General features: G+C 46.2%; 1 protein-coding gene across 15 annotated transcripts in view; it reads right to left on the bottom strand.

Moving 5' to 3' along the window:
- The window catches only part of MTMR3 (myotubularin related protein 3), a 240,851-nt gene that overhangs the window by 123,061 nt on the left and 96,917 nt on the right, over positions 1-20,873 (bottom strand). The gene's annotated exons all lie outside the window — the stretch shown is intronic.

The following is a 20,873-nucleotide window of genomic DNA, read 5'->3' as shown; positions in this document are numbered from 1 at the left end:
TAGAAGAAAATCGCAATTATACATCAATGAACAGATAAAGTCAATACAAACTAACTTGCTTTACAAGCACACACCATTATGAAATATGCCTGGCTACGTTAATGCATTCTCAATAATCACCAGTGAACAGACCACCAGGAGAATAATAGTTTGAATGTAACAATTAGAGTAATCGGTTTGTATAATTTAAATTAAACATATGGCTTTCCAGGCTACCCTGAGAACATTCCTCAGTCATTTGTAGATGCAGACTCTTCCCATCTGTTTATTTTTTATACAAATATATTATGGATTTTCCTACTCACGTGACACAAAAGGATACAAGTAATATACATTAAAATATGTTCAGTGTTTAACAGTGCTGAAGCTCATCGGCACTTACATTTATATATGGAAGTTTCAGCACTGTGGTTGATGAAGAAAGCCATACTGAATTTACTAGCCCACAAACACAATGACATTGCAATATCACTAACTGCACTCTGTATATTCTACAGAATATTTATTGGGGGGACGACCACAAAACAGCAGTGGATGCATGTATTTCAAAAGCAAGACACATTCCAGTATGCAAAAATGCCCAAGGAGAAAGGAAAACCCAGACCTACTACCTCTGTTGCACCTAAATAGTCCCAGTAATATCAATGGGATTCCTGCATGAGCAAGGGTCCATATATCCCATATTTAATCAGACTCTGAATTAATTTTTTTAAAGGGACACTGACAGGTTTAAAGACAGGTTTTTTTTAAAAAGCAACTGTTGTGTCTATGGCAGGGGTAGGCAACCTATGGCACACGTGCCAAAGGCGGCACTCACACTGCCCGGGTCCTGGCCACCGGTCCGGGGGCTCTGCATTTTAATTTAATTTTAAATGAAGTTTCTTAAACGTTTTAAAAACCTTATTTACTTTACATACAACAATAGTTTAGTTATATATTATAGACTTATAGAAAGAGACCTTCTAAAAATGTTAAAATGTATTACTGGCACGCAAAACCTTAAATTAGAGTGAATAAATGAAGACTCAGCACACCACTTCCGAAAAGTTGCTGACCCCTAGTTTATAGTGTGATTTTGTGCTCTGCAGGGTGCAGTACCATCTACCACCACTGTAGAACTCTTGATGCAACTTTAGCTGCTTCAGCTTCACTTGAGTCCTAGGGTAGTGCATACGGGCTACAGGCACCGACATAGCAGGCTCAGACTGGTGAGACGAGGCACCTGAGGGGCTAACTCAGGTTAGCTTCTCAAAGACAAGAATATACAGTCCTCTCTTGCCAGCAAATATGATCTCTTTCTACTGTCTCAGATTCTGCTTCTCCAGGACCCCCAACTGGTATGAAGAGGTTCTGAGACGTGGAAGAAGGGGATACACTGTGGAAGATGAGCTGGAGGTGGGGGACAGAAGGATTTTGAGTCTATGGGGAAACTGAGCCTGATGATGAGGACTGAGGAAAGAGTGGTTTTGAGCTGGGTGCAGGGTTGCTGAACGGATCTGAGCCTGTGGTATCTGCAGCCATCCCACGCATTTGTGGCACTGTTGTCACTGTTACAAATGATCCTGCTGAGGTAATTAATCTGCAAACCCCACCATTCATAGCTGATAAAGTCAATTTAGTTAGAGATCCAGAACTGCAGTCCAGCTGAGAAGACCTTTTGACCCATAAGGTCCAGTCTCTTGCCCTCCCCGTCTGTCAGGGTGGAGCATGGGTGTGGCTGCTTGGATCACCAGGGAGTTAGATGGAGGGTGTGAAAATAAAAAAATCGGACCCTTTGATGGAGACATGGTACCTTTCTTCAGTCCCCTTCAAGTTGAGGACGAATGTGGCCGGGGCATGCCACATGGTGCGTCGTACTGGTTGAAGAATGGTATCATTCATCGGTAAGGTTCAGAGTTTATTGACATGCTGACTGCAACAGTGCTCAGCCAAATCCAACATCGTCTCTAGCCTGTTGGGTGATGGCGTAATGAGATGCGAAAGTGTGAACTTATGACCATATTGCCACTCTACAAATGTCCTGGACAGGAACTTGTGCTACAAATACTGCCATAGATGCTTGGGCCCTTGTGGAATAGGCTGTTAGGGCAGGTGGGGCACGAACCTTTGCCTAGTCATAGCATGTACAGATGCAGGATGCGATCCATGATTAAATTCTCTGGGCTCAGATGGGAAGACCTTTTATCCCCTCTGCAACAGCTACGAATAGCTGAGTAGTTTTCTGAAATGGCTTAGTCCTTCCTATGTAGAAGGCCAGTGCATATCTGAAATCTAGCAAGTGGAGCCTGTGCTCTTCCCTCTTGGTATGTGGTTTCGGACAAAAGACCAGCAGGAAGATACCCTAGTTACTATGGAACTCTGAAACCATCTTTGGAAGGAAAGCTGGATGAGGACAAAATTGGACCTTGTACTTGAAGAATACCATGTATGGTGGTTCTGAAGTGAGGGCCCGGATCTCCAAGACTCTTCTGGCAGAAGTAATGGACACTAGGAAGGTCACCTTCCAGGACAGGTAGAGCAGAGAGCATGTTGCCAGTGGCTCAGATGGGGGTCCTGTCAGTTTTGAGATCCCAGGGAGGGATTGGTTTGCATACCTGAAAGTACAATCTCTCAAGGCCCTTAAAAAAAACAATCACAGATGTTGTCTGAAAACATGGAATGGCCATTCACCCACAGGTAAAAAGCTGAGATTGCGGCCAAATGGACCCTAACAGATGACTCAGTTAGACCTCGTTGCTTCAGGTGTAGTAAGTAGTCCAGAATGAATGGTGTTAATGATTGTGTAGGTGAGAGACCCTTCTACATAGACCAGAGCGAGAATCTCTTACACTTTGCCAGATAAGTCGCTCTAGTGGACGGCTTCCTGCTCTCTAGTAGGACCTCGCGGACCTGCCCCAAGCATGCTAGTTCTGCGGGGTTCAGCAATGGAGCTTCCAGGCTGTCAGATGAAGGGACTTGAGGTTCAGGCGATGCAGGCAGATGTGGTCCTGAGAGATCAGGTGTAGACACAGAGGTAGAAGAATTGACAACTCCACCAAGAGGTCTAGGAATGTGGCCAACCAATGGCGGGGCCAGGCAGGGGCTATCAGGATGACTCACGTTCTGTCCCTTCTGATCCTCAGCAAGACCTTGTGTATAAGAGGAATGGGAGGAAACATGTAGAAGAGATGTCCTATCCAAGGGAGGAGGAAGTTGTCTGCAACAGATCTGGGGTTGTGACCCAGGAGGGAGCTGAACTGAAAACACTTCCTGTTGTGCTTTGTTGCAAACTGATCTATCTGGGGAGTCCCCCACCTCTGGAAAATGGTTTCACGATATCTGGATGAATGGACCACTTGTGGTGGTTGGAGAAGGATCTCATAAGGTGATCCGCTAGCTCATTTTGCAAAACCAGCAGATTTGAGGCCTCGAGGTGGATCGAGTGGGCTATGCAAAAGTCCCCAAGCAAAGTGCTTCCTGGCACAGGTGAGAGGAGTGCACTTCTCCCTCCCTGTTGATATAAAACATAGTCATTGTGCTGTCTGTAAGAGCTGACATGTTCTTGCCCGCCACACGGGGCTGGAATGCCTGGCAAGCCAAGTGAACCACCCTGAGACCCCTGACATTGTTGTGCAGCGATAGCTCTTCCAGAGCCATGAGTTCTGAGGGAACCCAAGTGAGCACACCAGCCCATCGCTGAAGAGTCCGTAACGAGAGACACTGATAGTTGGGGCCTTGAAAATGGGACTCCCATGTGCACCGCCAGTGGGTCTAGCCGCCAGTTGAGGGAGGAAATCACCGATGGCGGAACTGTGATAACTGTGATAAATGGTGTTGGTTTGGTGAGTACACAGATGCCAGCCACACCTGGAGAGGTCGTAGTCCAAGTCTTACATACTGCACCACACAGATGCATGAGGCCATGTGGTCCAGGAGCTTCAAGCAGTTCCTCGCTGTTGTGATGGGGTCAGCATCACTATTGCTTGGAACCACGCTTCTGGGAATCATAGAATCATAGAATATCAGGGTTGGAAGGGACCCCAGAAGGTCATCTAGTCCAACCCCCTGCTCGAAGCAGGACCAAATCCCAGTTAAATCATCCCAGCCAGGGCTTTGTCAAGCCTGACCTTAAAAACCTCTAAGGAAGGAGATTCCACCACCTCCCTAGGTAACGCATTCCAGTGTTTCACCACCCTCTTAGTGAAAAAGTTTTTCCTAATATCCAATCTAAACCTCCCCCACTGCAACTTGAGACCATTACTCCTCGTTCTGTCATCTGCTACCATTGAGAACAGTCTAGAGCCATCCTCTTTGGAACCCCCTTTCAGGTAGTTGAAAGCAGCTATCAAATCCCCCCTCATTCTTCTCTTCTGCAGGCTAAACAATCCCAGCTCCCTCAGCCTCTCCTCATAAGTCATGTGTTCCAGACCCCTAATCATTTTTGTTGCCCTTCGCTGGACTCTCTCCAATTTATCCACATCCTTCTTGTACTGTGGGGCCCAAAACTGGACACAGTACTCCAGATGAGGCCTCACCAATGTCGAATAGAGGGGAACGATCACATCCCTCGATCTGCTCGCTATGCCCCTACTTATACATCCCAAAATGCCATTGGCCTTCTTGGCAACAAGGGCACACTGCTGACTCATATCCAGCTTCTCGTCCACTGTTACCCCTAGGTCCTTTTCCGCAGAACTGCTGCCTAGCCATTCGGTCCCTAGTCTGTAGCTGTGCATTGGGTTCTTCCATCCTAAGTGCAGGACCCTGCACTTATCCTTATTGAACCTCATCAGATTTCTTTTGGCCCAATCCTCCAATTTGTCTAGGTCCTTCTGTATCCTATCCCTCCCCTCCAGCGTATCTACCACTCCTCCCAGTTTAGTATCATCCGCAAATTTGCTGAGAGTGCAATCCACACCATCCTCCAGATCATTTATGAAGATATTGAACAAAACCGGCCCCAGGACCGACCCTTGGGACACTCCACTTGACACCGGCTGCCAACTAGACATGGAGCCATTGATAACTACCCGTTGAGCCCGACAATCTAGCCAGCTTTCTACCCACCTTATAGTGCATTCATCCAGCCCATACTTCCTTAACTTGCTGACAAGAATACTGTGGGAGACCGTGTCAAAAGCTTTGCTAAAGTCAAGAAACAATACATCCACTGCTTTCCCTTCATCCACAGAACCAGTAATCTCATCATAAAAGGCGATTAGATTAGTCAGGCATGACCTTCCCTTGGTGAATCCATGCTGGCTGTTCCTGATCACTTTCCTCTCATGCAAGTGCTTCAGGATTGATTCTTTGAGGACCTGCTCCATGATTTTTCCAGGGACTGAGGTGAGGCTGACTGGCCTGTAGTTCCCAGGATCCTCCTTCTTCCCTTTTTTAAAGATTGGCACTACATTAGCCTTTTCCCAGTCATCCGGGACTTCCCCGGTTCGCCACGAGTTTTCAAAGATAATGGCCAATGGCTCTGCAATCACAGCCGCCAATTCCTTCAGCACTCTCGGATGCAACTCGTCCGGCCCCATGGACTTGTGCACGTCCAGCTTTTCTAAATAGTCCCTAACCACCTCTATCTCCACAGAGGGCTGGCCATCTCTTCCCCATTTTGTGATGCCCAGCACAGCAGTCTGGGAGCTGACCTTGTTAGTGAAGACAGAGGCAAAAAAAGCATTGAGTACATTAGCTTTTTCCACATCCTTTGTCACTAGGTTGCCTCCCTCATTCAGTAAGGGGCCCACACTTTCCTTGGCTTTCTTCTTGTTGCCAACATACCTGAAGAAACCCTTCTTGTTACTCTTAACTTCTCTGGCTAGCTGCAGCTCCAGGTGCGATTTGGCCCTCCTAATTTCATTCCTACATGCCCGAGCAATATTTTTATACTCTTCCCTGGTCATATGTCCAACCTTCCACTTCTTGTAAGCTTCTTTTTTATGTTTAAGATCCGCTAGGATTTCACCATTAAGCCAAGCTGGTCGCCTGCCATATTTACTATTCTTTCGACTCATTGGGATGGTTTGTTCCTGTAACCTCAACAGGGATTCCTTGAAATACAGCCAGCTCTCCTGGACTCCTTTCCCCTTCAAGTTAGTCCCCCAGGGGATCCTGGCCATCCGTTCCCTGAGGGAGTCGAAGTCTGCTTTTCTGAAGTCCAGGGTCCGTATCTTGCTGCTTACCTTTCTTCCCTGCGTCAGGATCCTGAACTCAACCAACTCATGGTCGCTGCCTCCCAGATTCCCATCCACTTTTGCTTCCCCCACTAATTCTACCCGGTTTGTGAGCAGCAGGTCAAGAAAAGCGCCCCCCCTAGTTGGCTCCTCTAGCACTTGCGCCAGGAAATTGTCCCCTACGCTTTCCAAAAACTTCCTGGATTGTCTATGCACCGCTGTATTGCTCTCCCAGCAGATATCAGGAAAATTAAAGTCACCCATGAGAATCAGGGCATGCGATCTAGTAGCTTCCGTGAGCTGCCGGAAGAAAGCCTCATCCACCTCATCCCCCTGGTCCGATGGTCTATAGCAGACTCCCACCACTACATCACTCTTGTTGCACACACTTCTAAACTTAATCCAGAGACACTCAGGTTTTTCTGCAGTTTCGTACCGGAGCTCTGAGCAGTCATACTGCTCCCTTACATACTGTGCTACTCCCCCACCTTTTCTGCCCTGCCTGTCCTTCCTGAACAGTTTATAACCATCCATGACAGTACTCCAGTCATGCGAGTTATCCCACCAAGTCTCTGTTATTCCGATCACGTCATAGTTCCTTGACATCACCAGGACCTCCAGTTCTCCCTGCTTGTTTCCAAGGCTTTGTGCATTTGTATATAAGCACTTGAGATAACCTGTTGATCGCCCCTCATTCCCAGTATGAGGCAGGAGCCCTCCCCTCACAGACATTCCTGCCTGTGCTTCCTCCCGGTATCCCGCTTTCCCACTTACCTCAGGGCTTTGGTCTCCTTCCCCCGGTGAACCTAGTTTAAAGCCCTCCTCACTAGGTTAGCCAGCCTGCTGGCAAAGATGCTCTTCCCTCTCTTCGTAAGATGGAGCCCGTCTCTGCCCAGCACTCCTCCTTCAAGGAGGAAGGCTCTGGCTTGGACAGAGTCGAGGATTTCCCCGATAAACTCTATCATTTGAACTGGGGAGAGGGTAGACTTCGGCACATTTATCAGCCGACCTAAGTCCTGGAACATTGACTGGATTAACTTTATATCAGACTCCACTTGGACCTTGGTCCGATCTCTGAGTTGCCTGTCGTCGAGGTAAAGTCGAGGTAGCACTGAATTGCTTGTCTCATCAGGAAGGCTGCAACGATCAACATGCACTTTGTGAACACTCGAGGGGCTGCTGACAGGCCGAATGGGAGAACTGCATATTGGTAGTGCACATGGTTCACAATGAACCTAAGGAACCTTCTGTGTCTCTGAATAATCGAGATATGGAAGTAAGCGTCCTTCAAATTGAAGGCGGTGTACCAGTCCCCTGGACCCAGGCAGGGGATGATGGAAGCCAAGGAGACCATGCGGAACTTTAGCTTCTTAGTGTATCTGTTGAGATTTCTCAGATCCAGAATCAGTCTGAGACCACTGTTGGCTTTTGGGATTAGAAAATATCTGGAGCAGAACCCCTCAGCCCCTTAACACCGGTGGAACCTCTTCCACAGCTCCCACCCTTAGGAGCATCTCTTTGGCTAGAAGCTGCTCATGAGAAGGATCACTGAAGAGGGAAGGGGAGGTGGGGAAATGCACTGAAGGGTATATCACACCGCTATCTTGCTCAGCATCCAATCATCCGTTGTAATACGGGCCCACCCCTGATAGAAATGGAATAAGCATTCTGCAAATACTAGGGAGGTTGGATCCAAGTTCTGTCCTCGTACGTCAGCCCTGAGCGTCCCATCTTGGACCCACCAGAGCATCTGGGGGAGCAGGCACAGACGCGGACGAAGACTGGGAAGGAAGTATTCTCCTAAAGCCCCTACTCCTCTCCCTGTGAGAGCGCTGCCAGACAGGTGACAAGGAATCGAGAGGCTGGTTGAGGCTTATAATGTTTTCCTGTGGTGCCAGTGTATAAATACCCTAAGGACTTCAAGGTAGATCTGGAGTCCTTTAGGCTCTGCAGCTTGGAGTCCATCTGCTTGCAAGGAGCCAGATACCAGTGGCTCCTTGGCTGCAGTAAAAGGAGGGAACTGCCACGGTGCTGCCACAACCCTCTGGTAGTCATATCTCTGGATTGGAAGCTGCAGACCGTGTCGAACATCCAAATCCTCTGACTCAGAGGAACTGGAGTCCTGCACAACTGGTGGTGCTGCTGGAGCCATCGGAACAGCATGCATTAAAGGGGTACGGCCAGCAGGTGGTAGACCTAATGCAGAAGGTGGGGCCCTCCCAACAACACACGGAAACCTCACTCTTTTCAGAGCAAACAGTTTGTGAGGTCCAGGAGCATTTCTGAGTCTCCCTGGAAAAAATAGTTACTCGCCTTCTTGTAACTGTTGTTCTTAGAGACGTGTTGTTCATATTCTGTGATTCTATGTCCATTCCAATCAGGTGTGTGTGCGCGCCGCATGCACGTCACCCAGAAGATTTTTCCCTTAGCAGCATCCATAGGGTCGGCCTGGGCGCACCCTGGAGTTGCGCCTTCATGGCACCCAGTATAGGGTCCTGCCAACCCCCCACCTCCTCAGTTCCTTCTTACCGCCCGTGACAGCTAGCTGGAACAATGGTCGCCTTTGCATTGCAAGAGCTTTTGGCAGTGTCCACTTCAGTCTTCATTGTTAAATAGTTGTAAATAGTTCATTACTTGTTAGTTGTTGTAGCTGTGGAACAGTAATGGGATCTGTCTCAGGACCCATGATTCACAGGATACAGATAGAGCAGAAGCAGGAGGGATACACAGGTTCAGGACTGGAGCATATGGTGAACAGTGTGACTTCTTGTCATTCTTGTGAGCCTTGGAACGTGTCACTCGTCCGTGGCCAGAACTCGTAGAGGGTACAGCATCCTTCTTGGATTTAGAGACTTACTGCCATGCTTATGTGCATGCTTCCATGGCTCATGGATAGGCCCTAGCGTGGGGTCCACAGCACTGGTACCAAAGGAGCCGGACCAAAGCTCCGCAGTAGGGGGAGTTCTCTTAGATTGTTCAAGTCAATGTGCAGAGGGGGTTCCCTGGCCAGGATCCAATTGCGAACCCATGCGCAAGGAAGGAGAGGCAAATACTGCACCTAGACCCTGTGTGGGCTTTCCCCAAACAGTTCAAACAGCATTGGTGCTCATCACTGATGGAAAACGAGTGAGGGCAGGAAGTACAGACTTTGAATCCCAACATCTTTGGCATATTCCAGTACCCAGATGCGGGTGCTGGAAGAGAGGTGGAGGCGATTACTTGGCGGGAAAACTGCCAAAGCAGTGTCCCAAGTTCTTAATCCTATAAAACTTCCAGGACCTAGAAAATTATTGCAAAAAACAATAAAATCCTAACTATGATCAAGAGTAAAAACAGTGTTCCTAAAAAGTTTGGAAAATGCGTCACCAAGGACAAGAGGCAAGCAGAAGCTCTGACTTGGACCATGCAGGGCTGCCCGGCCCGTCATTGCCTCTGGCAAAATCACGAGGCGGTACAAGGGTGCATGTGCGGACCGACAAGCAATACTACTTTGAAAAGCTCCACCTCCGGGCGCACAACCCCTTAGTAGAATACAATAGGGACCATCAAGATGCCCATCCAACATAGGCTTTGGCTGGACCTGCAGATGGTTCTGGGAGCTCGCACGGCAGGCACCTACAAGTGGGAATATGCAGAGGTCATTCAAAGAAGAATTATAGAAAGAAGATAAATCGGAGTGTGGAAATAATTGAGGCAATGCCTCGCTATCTACAGCAGGGAAATCCTCTTAAACCAATTACTTCCCCTTGCTGAGGAAATAACTGCTGGAATCTCAGTGTGGTTTTAGACCATCCCGCAGGACAACTGACATGATTTTCATTGCCCACCAAATCCAGGAAAAGTCTCAGGAGCAAAATCATGGCCTTCACTGATTTGACAAAAGCCTTAGACTCCCACATTTGATTTATTTGCACAAGCGTACCGAAGCCTAGGACTCTCACTCAATATTGAGAAAACTAAAATGCTCCATCAGCCTGCCTCAGGCCTTGCACGTGACCCACAACAAATCACCATCGAGGGACAGACAGTCGAACACTTCTGCTACCTTGGTAGCCAACTTACTCAAAATACAAAAATCAACAAGTTAGATCCAGTGCAGAATCCATTGCGCAAGTGCTTCCTTTGGGAAATTGCTCCAGTGTGTTTTCACGGACAGTAACCTACGGCAGGACACCAAGATCCAGGTCTATAAGACAATTCTTATTCCAACTCTCCTTTATGGATGCGAACCCTGGGTGACCTGTCGACAGCACCTCAAGAATATGGAGAGGTACCACCAACTATGCCTCCAGAAGATCCTTCGCATCAAGTGGGAAGATCTCTGCACTAACGCCAGCACCCTCACTGAAGCCAATGTCATCAGCATTGAAGCCATGATCCTCATGCACCAATTATGCTGGGCTGGACATTGTATGTGGATGGCAGACTCTCGCCTCCCAAAACAAGTCCTTTACTCTCAGCTCACCCATGGTCAGAGATCCCGAGGTGGTCAGACGAAACGCTACAAAGACACACTGAAAGCGTATCTCAAGAAAATTGATGTGGACATCACAAGCCACCAACCAACCTCAATGGCACCACATCCTCCATAAGGCAATGGACTGCTTCGAGGAGAAGCGCATTGCACTCGAAGCGGAAAAGAGAGAGAGAAGGAAGAAAAAAGAAAAAATTTTCTCAAGCAGGCAGCTGACCCACCAGGAAAAGTTTGTACCTTCTGCGGGCGGATATGTGATTCCAGGATCAGACTCTTGAGTCATCTCAGGAACCATCTGTAAAGCTGTGATAGAGATCATCCTTGAATCAAGGGATCACCTATGATGATGGTAATTTTCTAATACAAAAGGTACTGTGCCCAACACAAAGTAACCATGGGTGGCGTGTGGAGCCCCCCTTCAGGGAGGCTAGCCCTGGCTCCGTCCCTGCTGCCAACCCTTCCCCCCACCTCCAGCCTGAGGCCGAGACTACGGTGACCAAATGTCCCTGTTTTATAGGGACAATCCCGATATTTGGGGCTTTTTCTTCTATAGGCGCCTATTACCCCCTACCCCCTGTTCCAATTTTCCACACTTGCTGTCTGGTCACCCTACCCGAGAGAGACATATACATCTGGCCAGAGAAGTCCCGAGCCGGAGAAGCCAGGAGCCGTCCGAAGCCCCAAGACACCTGGCTGAAGTCCCGAGCTGCCCTGCTCGGAGTCCCGGGCCAGCTGCAGCCGCGCCGCCCCTTTCCTCTCCTCCCCAGACCCCAAGCCACCTGGAGAAAAGCATGCAGCAAAGTTTCTCTTCTCCGGAAGAAGCTTTTGCTATTCCTTATGCAGGTTCCGGAGTGGCCTCCTCCGTGCCCTGGAACCTGTGTGGGTCATAATAAATTAAAACCTTTCCCCCAAAACCCTGCTACCCGTGGTCCAGCAGGGGCGGCAGCACCAGGGAGGCTGAGCCTCCCTTGGCCTATTATACCCATCGCCCAAGAAAGTAACTCATTTACACTTCATTATGATTGGTGGTTGCTTAGGGACCAGTAATCATGACCTGATTATACTCAATATGGGCAAACAGAAAACAAACCTAACCCGTAATACATACAGTAAGTCTTTGCTTAACGTTGTAGTTATGTTTCTGGAAAATGCTACTTTAAGCGAAATGATGTTAAGCGAATCCAATTTCCCCAGAAAAATTAATATAAATAGGGGGGTTATGTTCCAGGGAAATGTTTTTTGCCAGACAAAAGATATTTTATATATTTATTTGTGACAGAGTCAGGCCAGATGGCTACAGAAGTCTGATTGAAGTCAGATATATTAGTCTCAAATTAAGTAGATCTCTTTTCCCTAGGTAAGGTGATGGGACAGTTCCAGAACAAGCAGGAATTTGCTGGAACCAGTTAAGGCAGGCAAACAAATTAGGACACCTGGAGCCAATTAAGAAGAAGCTGCTAGAAACAATTAGGACAGGCTGGCTAATCAGGGCACCTGGGTTTAAAAAGGACCTCACTTCCGTTAGGGAGAGGTGTGTGAGGAGCTGGGAGTGAGAGGATGTGCTGCTGGAGGACCAGAGTTCAAGTGTTATCAGACACCAGGAGGGAGGTCCTGTGGTGAGGATAAAGAAGGTGTTGGGAGGAGGCCACGGGGAAGTAGCCCAGGGAGTTGTAGCTGTCACCCAGCTGTTCCAGAAGGTACACTAGGCAGCTGCAATCCACAGGGCCCTGGGCTGGAACCTGGAGTAGAGGGTGGGCCTGGGTTCCCCCCAAACCTCCCAACTCCTGATCAGACACAGGAGGAGTTGACCTGGACTGTGGGTTCCACCAGAGGGGAGGTCTCTAGGCTGTTCCCTGACCTACATGGTGGATCAGCAGAGACTGCGGGGGTCATTCTTCTCTTTTTTTCCCCATGCTGGCCAGTGATGAGGTTATCTGAGTGAATGGCAGATTTGAGCCACGAAAGTGCTCAAACTGAGGGCTGCTGTGAATCTTTAAGGCAAGCAAATCTGCCAATAAACGCAGGACCCACCAAGGTAGAGGAGGAACTTTGTCACTAAACACACACAGAGTATAAGTTTTAAACAAACAATTTAATATGCACACAGTAATCATGGTTGTGAAGCTTGGTTGAGGTGGGGGATATTTTCCCAGGGAATGCCTTACTGCTAAATGATGAGTTACCATTCAGCTGAGCCCTCAAGGGTTAACACAGTGTTGTTAATGTAGCCTCACACTCTACAAGGCAGCACAAATGGAGAGAGGAGACACAGCATGGCAGAGAAAGACAGAGACACACATGCTGTGTGTGAGGGAGAGACAGAGACACACAGTGTGTGTGTGAGAAAGACACGCATTGCCTGTTAAAGTACACTGACCCCACTTTAAGTACACTGACTTTTTAAATAGATCCGCAAGTTGAGACAGCTTGAGACAGCTGCTGCTTCCAGCAAGCTCCCTCAGTCCTGAGCCCTGTCATATCCCCCCTGCTCTGTGGAGGTGGGATAAAGGAGTGGGGCAGAGGGGAAATACCCTGATATTAGCACCCCTCTTCCCCTGCCCCACACAGCAAACAGGAGGTTCACAGGAGCAGCACATGCCAGTGGGGTGTGGGACAGCTGAACTGCCTGGCAATTGATAGCCTGATGGGCAGCTGCCGCACAGGGAACTTAGCTGATGGGGGGCTGCCGGCCCACCCTGGTTCCAAGCCCCCACCAGCTAGCTCCAACAGGCTGCTCTTTCTGCAAGCAATGGACAAGCAGGTGGCTGCCAAACAACATTTTATGGGACCATTGCACAACTTTAAATAAGCATGTTCTCCAGATTATCAGCAACGAAACAACGTTAACCGGGACGACGTTAAGTGAGGCGTTACTGTATGTGACTGAATGCACCCTGTATTCACACCATACACACTTTTATACTAATCTTTGTACAAAATATCCCTTATGAGGTATCATCTGAAAACTAATAACTCGCTGGTCAATAATTTCATGGTGAAATGTATCTAGCAACATGATATGTAAAGTTATGAATCCTCCCTGTATGATGCTGGTAGCACAGTACAAACCCATGTAGCCCTGATTAGGCAGGAGTGGTTAAGTCGGTCTATCTTAAACAAAGGAATGTTTATTTCAATTTACATATAAGTAGTAAACAGGGTCTTTGAGACTGCAAAAGCAAATCTGCATTTCAACATACACAGGGGAGAAGAAAGAGCATGGGGGCACCTTCACTCCAGACTCCATACAGCCTTCTTTACTGTTTGAATAAACTGTGCTTTGAGGGGTAATCCTCAGAAGAACCTACTTCAAAGGGGGACGGGACTATAAAAGCGAGGGGCAAAACCACCCCAATCTATTTATCTCTTTCTTACTTTTTCAGCTAAGACGACAAAGGAACCAGTCCTTCGGAGTTTGGGGGCAGATCATGACTTGAGCTAGCAAACAGGAGCGGCTAACAGGTGACTTTTGTGAGGGAGTTCTCCAGGCGAAGGAGAAGCGATTATTCCCTTGAGGTAAGTTTGTCTGTAGTATGTGTGTTTGAGTTTGTGGTGTGCTTGCTGCTTGACTGAAACGTGACCACGTAGTCTGTTTGGGGGACATGTGCTGACTGTGTGTGCTGAGCCTAGTGCTCTGCTAGGCAAGACTGAGAGCTTCTTGACGAGGCTTTGATCCCTAAGCCCTTTAACCCCCATCAACCCTTAACCAGGGGTGGGGCCACTCAGGAAGACCAGTGCTTTAAAAAGCCTGCTCCTAAGTGGCCAGAGGAGCTAGTGAACAGGAGCAGCTATCAGAGGAGTTTTGCAAGGGAGTTTACAGGGAGAGTGTGAGGGAGGTAGATACTTAACAATCCTTAAACTTCTTTAAGCTTAAAGCCAAAAACACCCCCTGATAAAAACAAAACAACAACAAAGAAACAAGCTTCAGGAGTAAAAAGAGAATGCAGGCAGAAGTGCAGCAACAGAGTGGGGTCTATCCAGTTTATTGCACCAAATGCAGCACGTAGGATTACCTGCCCTATGGGCAGGTGGCGTATGTATGCAGTCAGTGCAAGGAGCTCCTGGCCCTCAGAGACCATGTATGGGCTTTGGAGACCAGAGAGGCTGAACTGGAGATGCTAAGGGAGACAGAGGTACACAGATGAGATTTTCTGGGATTCAGTAGAACAGTCCCACCCCCGGTCTGAGAGCCTCTGTGGAGGACAATGAAAGTCTCAGGGAAAGAGAACATCCAACTGGAGCAGGGGGAAAGGATCCCATAGTTGGGACCCTCTTTCCAGATGATGTTGTGGTATCCTCTCGCATTGAGGATAATTCTCTGGGGGAGGGAACTCCGGTTATTATGAAGAGACAGGTATTAGTAATGGGAGATTTGATCATTAGAAACATAGGTTTGCGATGACCAGGAGAACCGCATGGTGACTTGTCTGCCTGGTGCAAAGATTGCAGATCTCTCGAGACATCTAGATAGACTTATGTGCAGTGCTGGGGAGGAGCCAGTGGTACATGTACGTGCCAATGACATGGGGAAGGACAGGAGAGAGGTCCTGGAGGCTAAATTTAGGCTGCTAGGTACAAGATTGAAGTCCAGGACCTCCATAGTAGCATTCTCTGAAATGCTTCCAGTTCCACACACAGGGCCAGTTAGACAGGCAGAATTGCAGGGTCTCAATGCGTGGATGAGACAATGGTGTAGAGAGGAGAGGTTTAGATTTATTAAGAACTGGGGAAACTTTTGGGAAAGGGGGAGCCTATACAGGAAGGATGGGCTCCACCTAAACCAAAACAGATTGCTGGCACTTAAAAAGGTCATAGAGCAGTTTTTAAACTAAGGGCTGGAGGAAAGCCAGCAAATGCAGATGGGCACATGGTTCGGACAGAGACATCCCTTGGGGAGGAACTATTAATGGAGATTCTCTGTGCTACTAGGGAGGAGAGGATGGAAAATGATAAAATACAGGTAGGATCTGATGAAAATCAGTCAAACGAAAAAAGTCCCATTCAATTACATCATGTAATGGCAGACAGCTGAAAAGTGATATATAAGCACTTTAAAAACACATCAATGCTAGAAGTCTAAATAATAAGATGGCTGAACTAGGAGTGCTTCATATTAAATGAGGATATTGATAAAATAGGCATCACAGAAACTTGATGGAATGAGGATAATCAATGGGACCAGGGTACAAAATATACTGGAAGGACAGAACAGGTTGTGCTTGTGGGGAAGTGGCACTATATGTGAAAGAAATCATAGAATCAAATGAAGTAAAAATCTTAAATGCACCAAACTACCATAGAATCTCCACAGATAGTGTAAAAAAAAAAAAGGGGGGGGGGGGAAATAGCTCAGTGGTTTGAGCCTTGGCCTGCTAAACCCAGGGTTGTGAGTTCAATCCTTGAGGGGGCCATTTAGGGATTGGAGCAAAAATTTGGGGATTGGTCCTGCTTTGAGCAGGGGGTTGGACTAGATGACCTCCTGAGGTCCCTTCCAACCCTGATATTCTATGATTCTATGAATTCCATGCTCTAATAATAAGAATATAGAAGTAGGGATATATTACTGACCACCTAACCAGAATAGTGATAGCTACTGACATACCCAGGGAGATTAGAGAGGATATTAAAATAAAAAGTTAAAATCCCCCATTTATTATTGAGTTATCTCCATATTGACTGGGTACATGTCACCTCAGGATGGGACACAGAGTTTTGACAACTTAAATGACTGCTTCTTGGAGCAGCAAGTCCTGGAACCCACGAGGACAGACAGTTCTTGATTTAGTCCTAAGTGGAGCACAGAATCTGGTCCAAGAGATGAATATAGCTGGACCGCTTGGTAATAGTGACCATAATATAATTAAGTTTAACATCCCTGTGGTGGGGTATAGCAAGGTGCTGCTGCAAAAGCACCTAATTAGCCCCTGCTCAGCCAGCTCCAATCAAGAGAAATAGATTGGGGCTGGTGTAACAGGTATGATGCCTGGCCTGGGGATTGGCTCCACCTGTGAGCCTGACAAGCCAGCAGTTATAAGGGCTGGGAGCCAGTATGAAGGGGCTGCTAGGAGAAGGGACAGTCTCCTGGCTGTGGGCTGACTGTTAGCCAAAGAGGGAACTAACCCTGTAAGCTTTGTAACTAGCTCAACACTGGTGGTGGGAGAACTCTGTGTGTAAATAAAGCCATGGGTGCTGCATAACAGGAAGCCTCTCTGAGCTTTATTGGAGCAGTCAGTGGGCCCCAGGAAGAGGGGCAGGCAGAGGACCCTGTTACACAGGGAAAACACCATAGCAGCCCAACAGTGTAGCATTTAATTTCAGAAAGGGGGAACTACACAAAAATGAGGAAATTAGTTAAACAAATTAAAAGGTACAGTGCCAAAAGTGAAATCCCAGCAAACTGCATGGAAACTTTAAAGACACCATGATAGAGGCTCAACTTAAATGTATACCCCAATTTAAAAAACACATAGTAAGAGAATAAAGTGCCACCATGGCGAAACAACAACAAAGTAAAAGAAGCACTGAGATGCAAAAAGGCATCCTTTAACAAGTGGAAGTTAAATCCTAGTGAGGAAAATAGAAAGAAGCATAAACTGACAAATGAAGTGTAAAAATATAATTAGGCAGGCCAAAAAAGAATGTGTAGAACAGCTAGTCAAAGTAATAGCAAAAAATTTTTAAATACATCAGAAGCAGGAAGCCTACTAAACAACCAGTGGGGCCACTGGACGATCGAGGTACTAAAGGAGCACTCAAGGATAAGGCCATTGTAGAGAAACTGAATGAATTCTTTGCATTGATCTTTGTGGATGAGGATGTGAGGGAGATTCCCAAACCTGAGCCATTCTTTTTAGGTGACAAATCTGAGGAACTGTCCCAGATTGAGGTGTCATTAGAAGAGGTTTTGGAACAAACTGATAAATTAAACAGTAATCCGTCACCAGGACTAGATGGTATTCACTCAAGAGTTCTGAAGGAACTCTTATGTGAAAATTCATGTCTGTAATCAATCTCTCTGGTCACGCGATTACAGACATGAAAGTTGCGATATTACAACAAAAAAACTTCAAATCCAGACTCCAGCGAGAGACTGTTGAATTGGAATTCATTTGCAAATTGGATACAATTAATTTAGGCTTGAATAGAGACTGGGAGTGGCTAAGTCATTATGCAAGGTAACCTATTTTCCCCTTGTTTTTTCCTACTCCTCCCCCCTCCCCCCCCCGACGTTCTTGTTAAACCCTGGATTTGTGCTGGAAATGGCCCAACTTGATCATCATACACATTGTAAGGAGAGTGATCGCTTTAGATAAGCTATTACCAGCAGGAGAGTGGGGTGGGGGAGGTATTTTTTCATGCTTTGTGTGTATAAAAAGATCTTCACTTTCCACAGTATGCATCCGATGAAGTGAGCTGAAGCTCACGAAAGCTTATGCTCAAATAAATTGGTTAGTCTCTAAGGTGCCACAAGTACTCTTTCTTTCTTTTTAGATTTTCAGAAAGCCTTTGACAAGGTCCCTCACCAAAGGCTCTTAAGCAAGGTAAGTTGTCTTCAGAGAACAGGGAAGGTCCTCTTATGCATTGGTAACTAGATAAAGGATAGGAAACAAAGGGTAGGAATAAATGGTCAGTTTTCAGAATGGATAGAGGTAAATAGTGGTGTCCCACAGGGGTCTGTACTGGGACCAGTCCTATTAAAGATATTAATAAATTATCTGGAAAAAGGGGTAAACAGTGAGGTGACAAAATTTGCAGATGATACAAAACTACTCAAGATAGTTAAGTCTCAGGCACACTGCGAAGAACTACAAAAGGGTCTCTCAAAACTGGGTGACTGGGCAACAAAATGGCAGATGAAATTTAATGTTGATAAATGCAAAGTAATGCACATTGGAAAACATCCCAACTATACATAAGAATGGCCCTACTCTGTCATACCAAAGGTCCATCTACCCAGTATCCTATCTTCCGACGGTGGCCAGTGCCAAGTGCCCCAGAGGGAATGAACAGAACAAGTAATCATTCCCTGTCCCTCATTCCCAGCTTCTGGCAAACGGAGGCTAGGGACACCATTCCTGCTCATCGTGGCTAATATCCATTGATGGACCTATCCTCCATGAATTTATCTAGTTCTTTTTTTGAACCCTGTTATGGTCTCAGCCTTCACAACATCCTCGGGCAAGGACTTCCACAGGTTGACTGTGCGTTGTGTGAAGAAATACTACTTTTATTTGTTTTAAACCTGCTGCATATTAATTTCATTTGACCCCTAGTTCTTGTGTTATGAGGAGTAAATAACACTTCCTTATTTATTTTTTTTCTCCACACCCATCATGATTTTATAGATCTCTCATATTCCCCCCCTTAGTTGTCTCTTCCAAGCTGAAAAGTCCCCATCTTATTAGTCTCTCCTCATACAGAAGCCGTTCTATACCCCAATCATTTTTGTTGCCCTTTTCTGAACCTTTTCCAGTTCCAATATATCTTTTTTGTGATGGGGCGATCACATCTGCACACAGTATTCAAGATGTGGGCGTACCATGGATTTATATAGAGGCAACATGATACTTTCTGTCCTATTATCTGTACCATTCTTAATTATTCCCAGCATTCTGTTTGCTTTTTGACTGCCAATGCACATTAAATGGATGTTTTCAGAGAACTACCCACAATGACTCCAAGGGTCACCAAATGAAATTAATAGGCAGCAGATTTAAAATAAAAGGAAGTATTTTTTCACACAACGCACAGTCAACCTGTGGAACTTCTTGCCAGAAGATGTTGTGAAGGCCAAGATTATAACAGGGTTAAAAAAAGAACTAGAGAAATTCATAAAGAATAGATCCATCAGTGGCTATTAGCCAGGATGGACATGGATGACGTCCCTAGCTCTCAGTTTGCCAGAAGCTGGGAATGGGCGACGGGATGATTACTTAACGATTATCTGTTCTGTTCATTCCCTCTGGGGCACCTGGTATTGACCACTGTCAGAAGACGGTATATTGGACTAGACGGACCTTTGATCTGATGCAGTATGGCCGTTTTTATGTTGCTGGGAATATGTGGTAAGGATTTTAAATCTTGACAAACGAGACTTGATTCAAGGTAGCTACTAGAAAGCATTTTATCCTTACTTCCCTTATAACAATTTCTGACTTATTACTTTATACTTGTACTCAATTTCTCTTTATAGTTAAATAAATGTTTAGTTTTTAATGAAAACTAATCCTGTTATGTTTAAACTGAATTGTCTGGTTACTCAAATTAAAGAAGCAACCTGTTGTTCTTTCAGGAGCAATGGACCTCTAATATCTGAACTGCCCAGGAAAGAGCTGGACAATGCAGAACACGTTTCTGGGGAAAATCCAGGACTGGAAGTGTGTTGGGGTCACCCTGCAAGTGGTGGTGGAAGCCAGAGTTGACTGGAGTGTTGCTGTAAGGTTGCAGTTCCACACAGATACTATGGGTGTGACCTGCATGCTCTTGGCTATTTGTGAGGGGCCTAAGTTAGCAGCTACAGCAGCAAAGCATTGTGAGGCACCCAAGGTTGCAGGGCAGGTGTTGATAAAATCCCACACAAGTCTGGACTGCACTCCAGAATGTGATATCCTTATTATTTGTATTATAGCATCGAGGAGCTCCAGTAATAAGATGAGGACCACATTATCCTAGAAGCTGTATAAACACCAAGTTCTCAAAGCTGAGAAAATGTATGACAAAACTGACTGGGAGGAAAATTTTACACAGAAAAATGTGAATGAAAATCGGGAATTCTTTAAGAGTTTGTTTCATGGCCAAAAAACCCATGATTCCACAATCAAGAAAGAGGAGAAATTTTTAGCTAAAAGCCCATCCTAGTTCAGTGGTGACCTGAAAGCAGAAATTAGAAATGAAAAAGCAATTAATAGGAAAAATGGGAAATACATAACTTCTAATTTATATTGGTTGTTATGAGGTGTGGAAAATGGATAAAGAAAGCTAAAGATGTGGAAAATCATGCCTGCCAGGGCTAAGGACAATAAGAAGGAGAAACAAAAGAAATTGTTACTAGATGGAGAATTTTATTAACAATGCAGAAATTAGAGAAACTTTTTAGTGTTAATAAATATTTTTGTTCTGTATCTGGAAGTAAGCAGGATGATGTACTTATTTCATATGAGGATGATGAAGTACTTTTCAGTCCATTAGTAACTTAAGAGGATATTCAGAGTTTAAAACCAGAAAGGATAAATAGATCTAGT

This window comes from Caretta caretta, chromosome 15 (assembly GCF_965140235.1).
Source record: "Caretta caretta isolate rCarCar2 chromosome 15, rCarCar1.hap1, whole genome shotgun sequence".
Taxonomy (NCBI): Eukaryota; Metazoa; Chordata; order Testudines; family Cheloniidae; genus Caretta; species Caretta caretta.
Note: the sequence above shows the minus strand (reverse complement) of the source record. Positions and strands in the feature narration are given on the sequence as shown.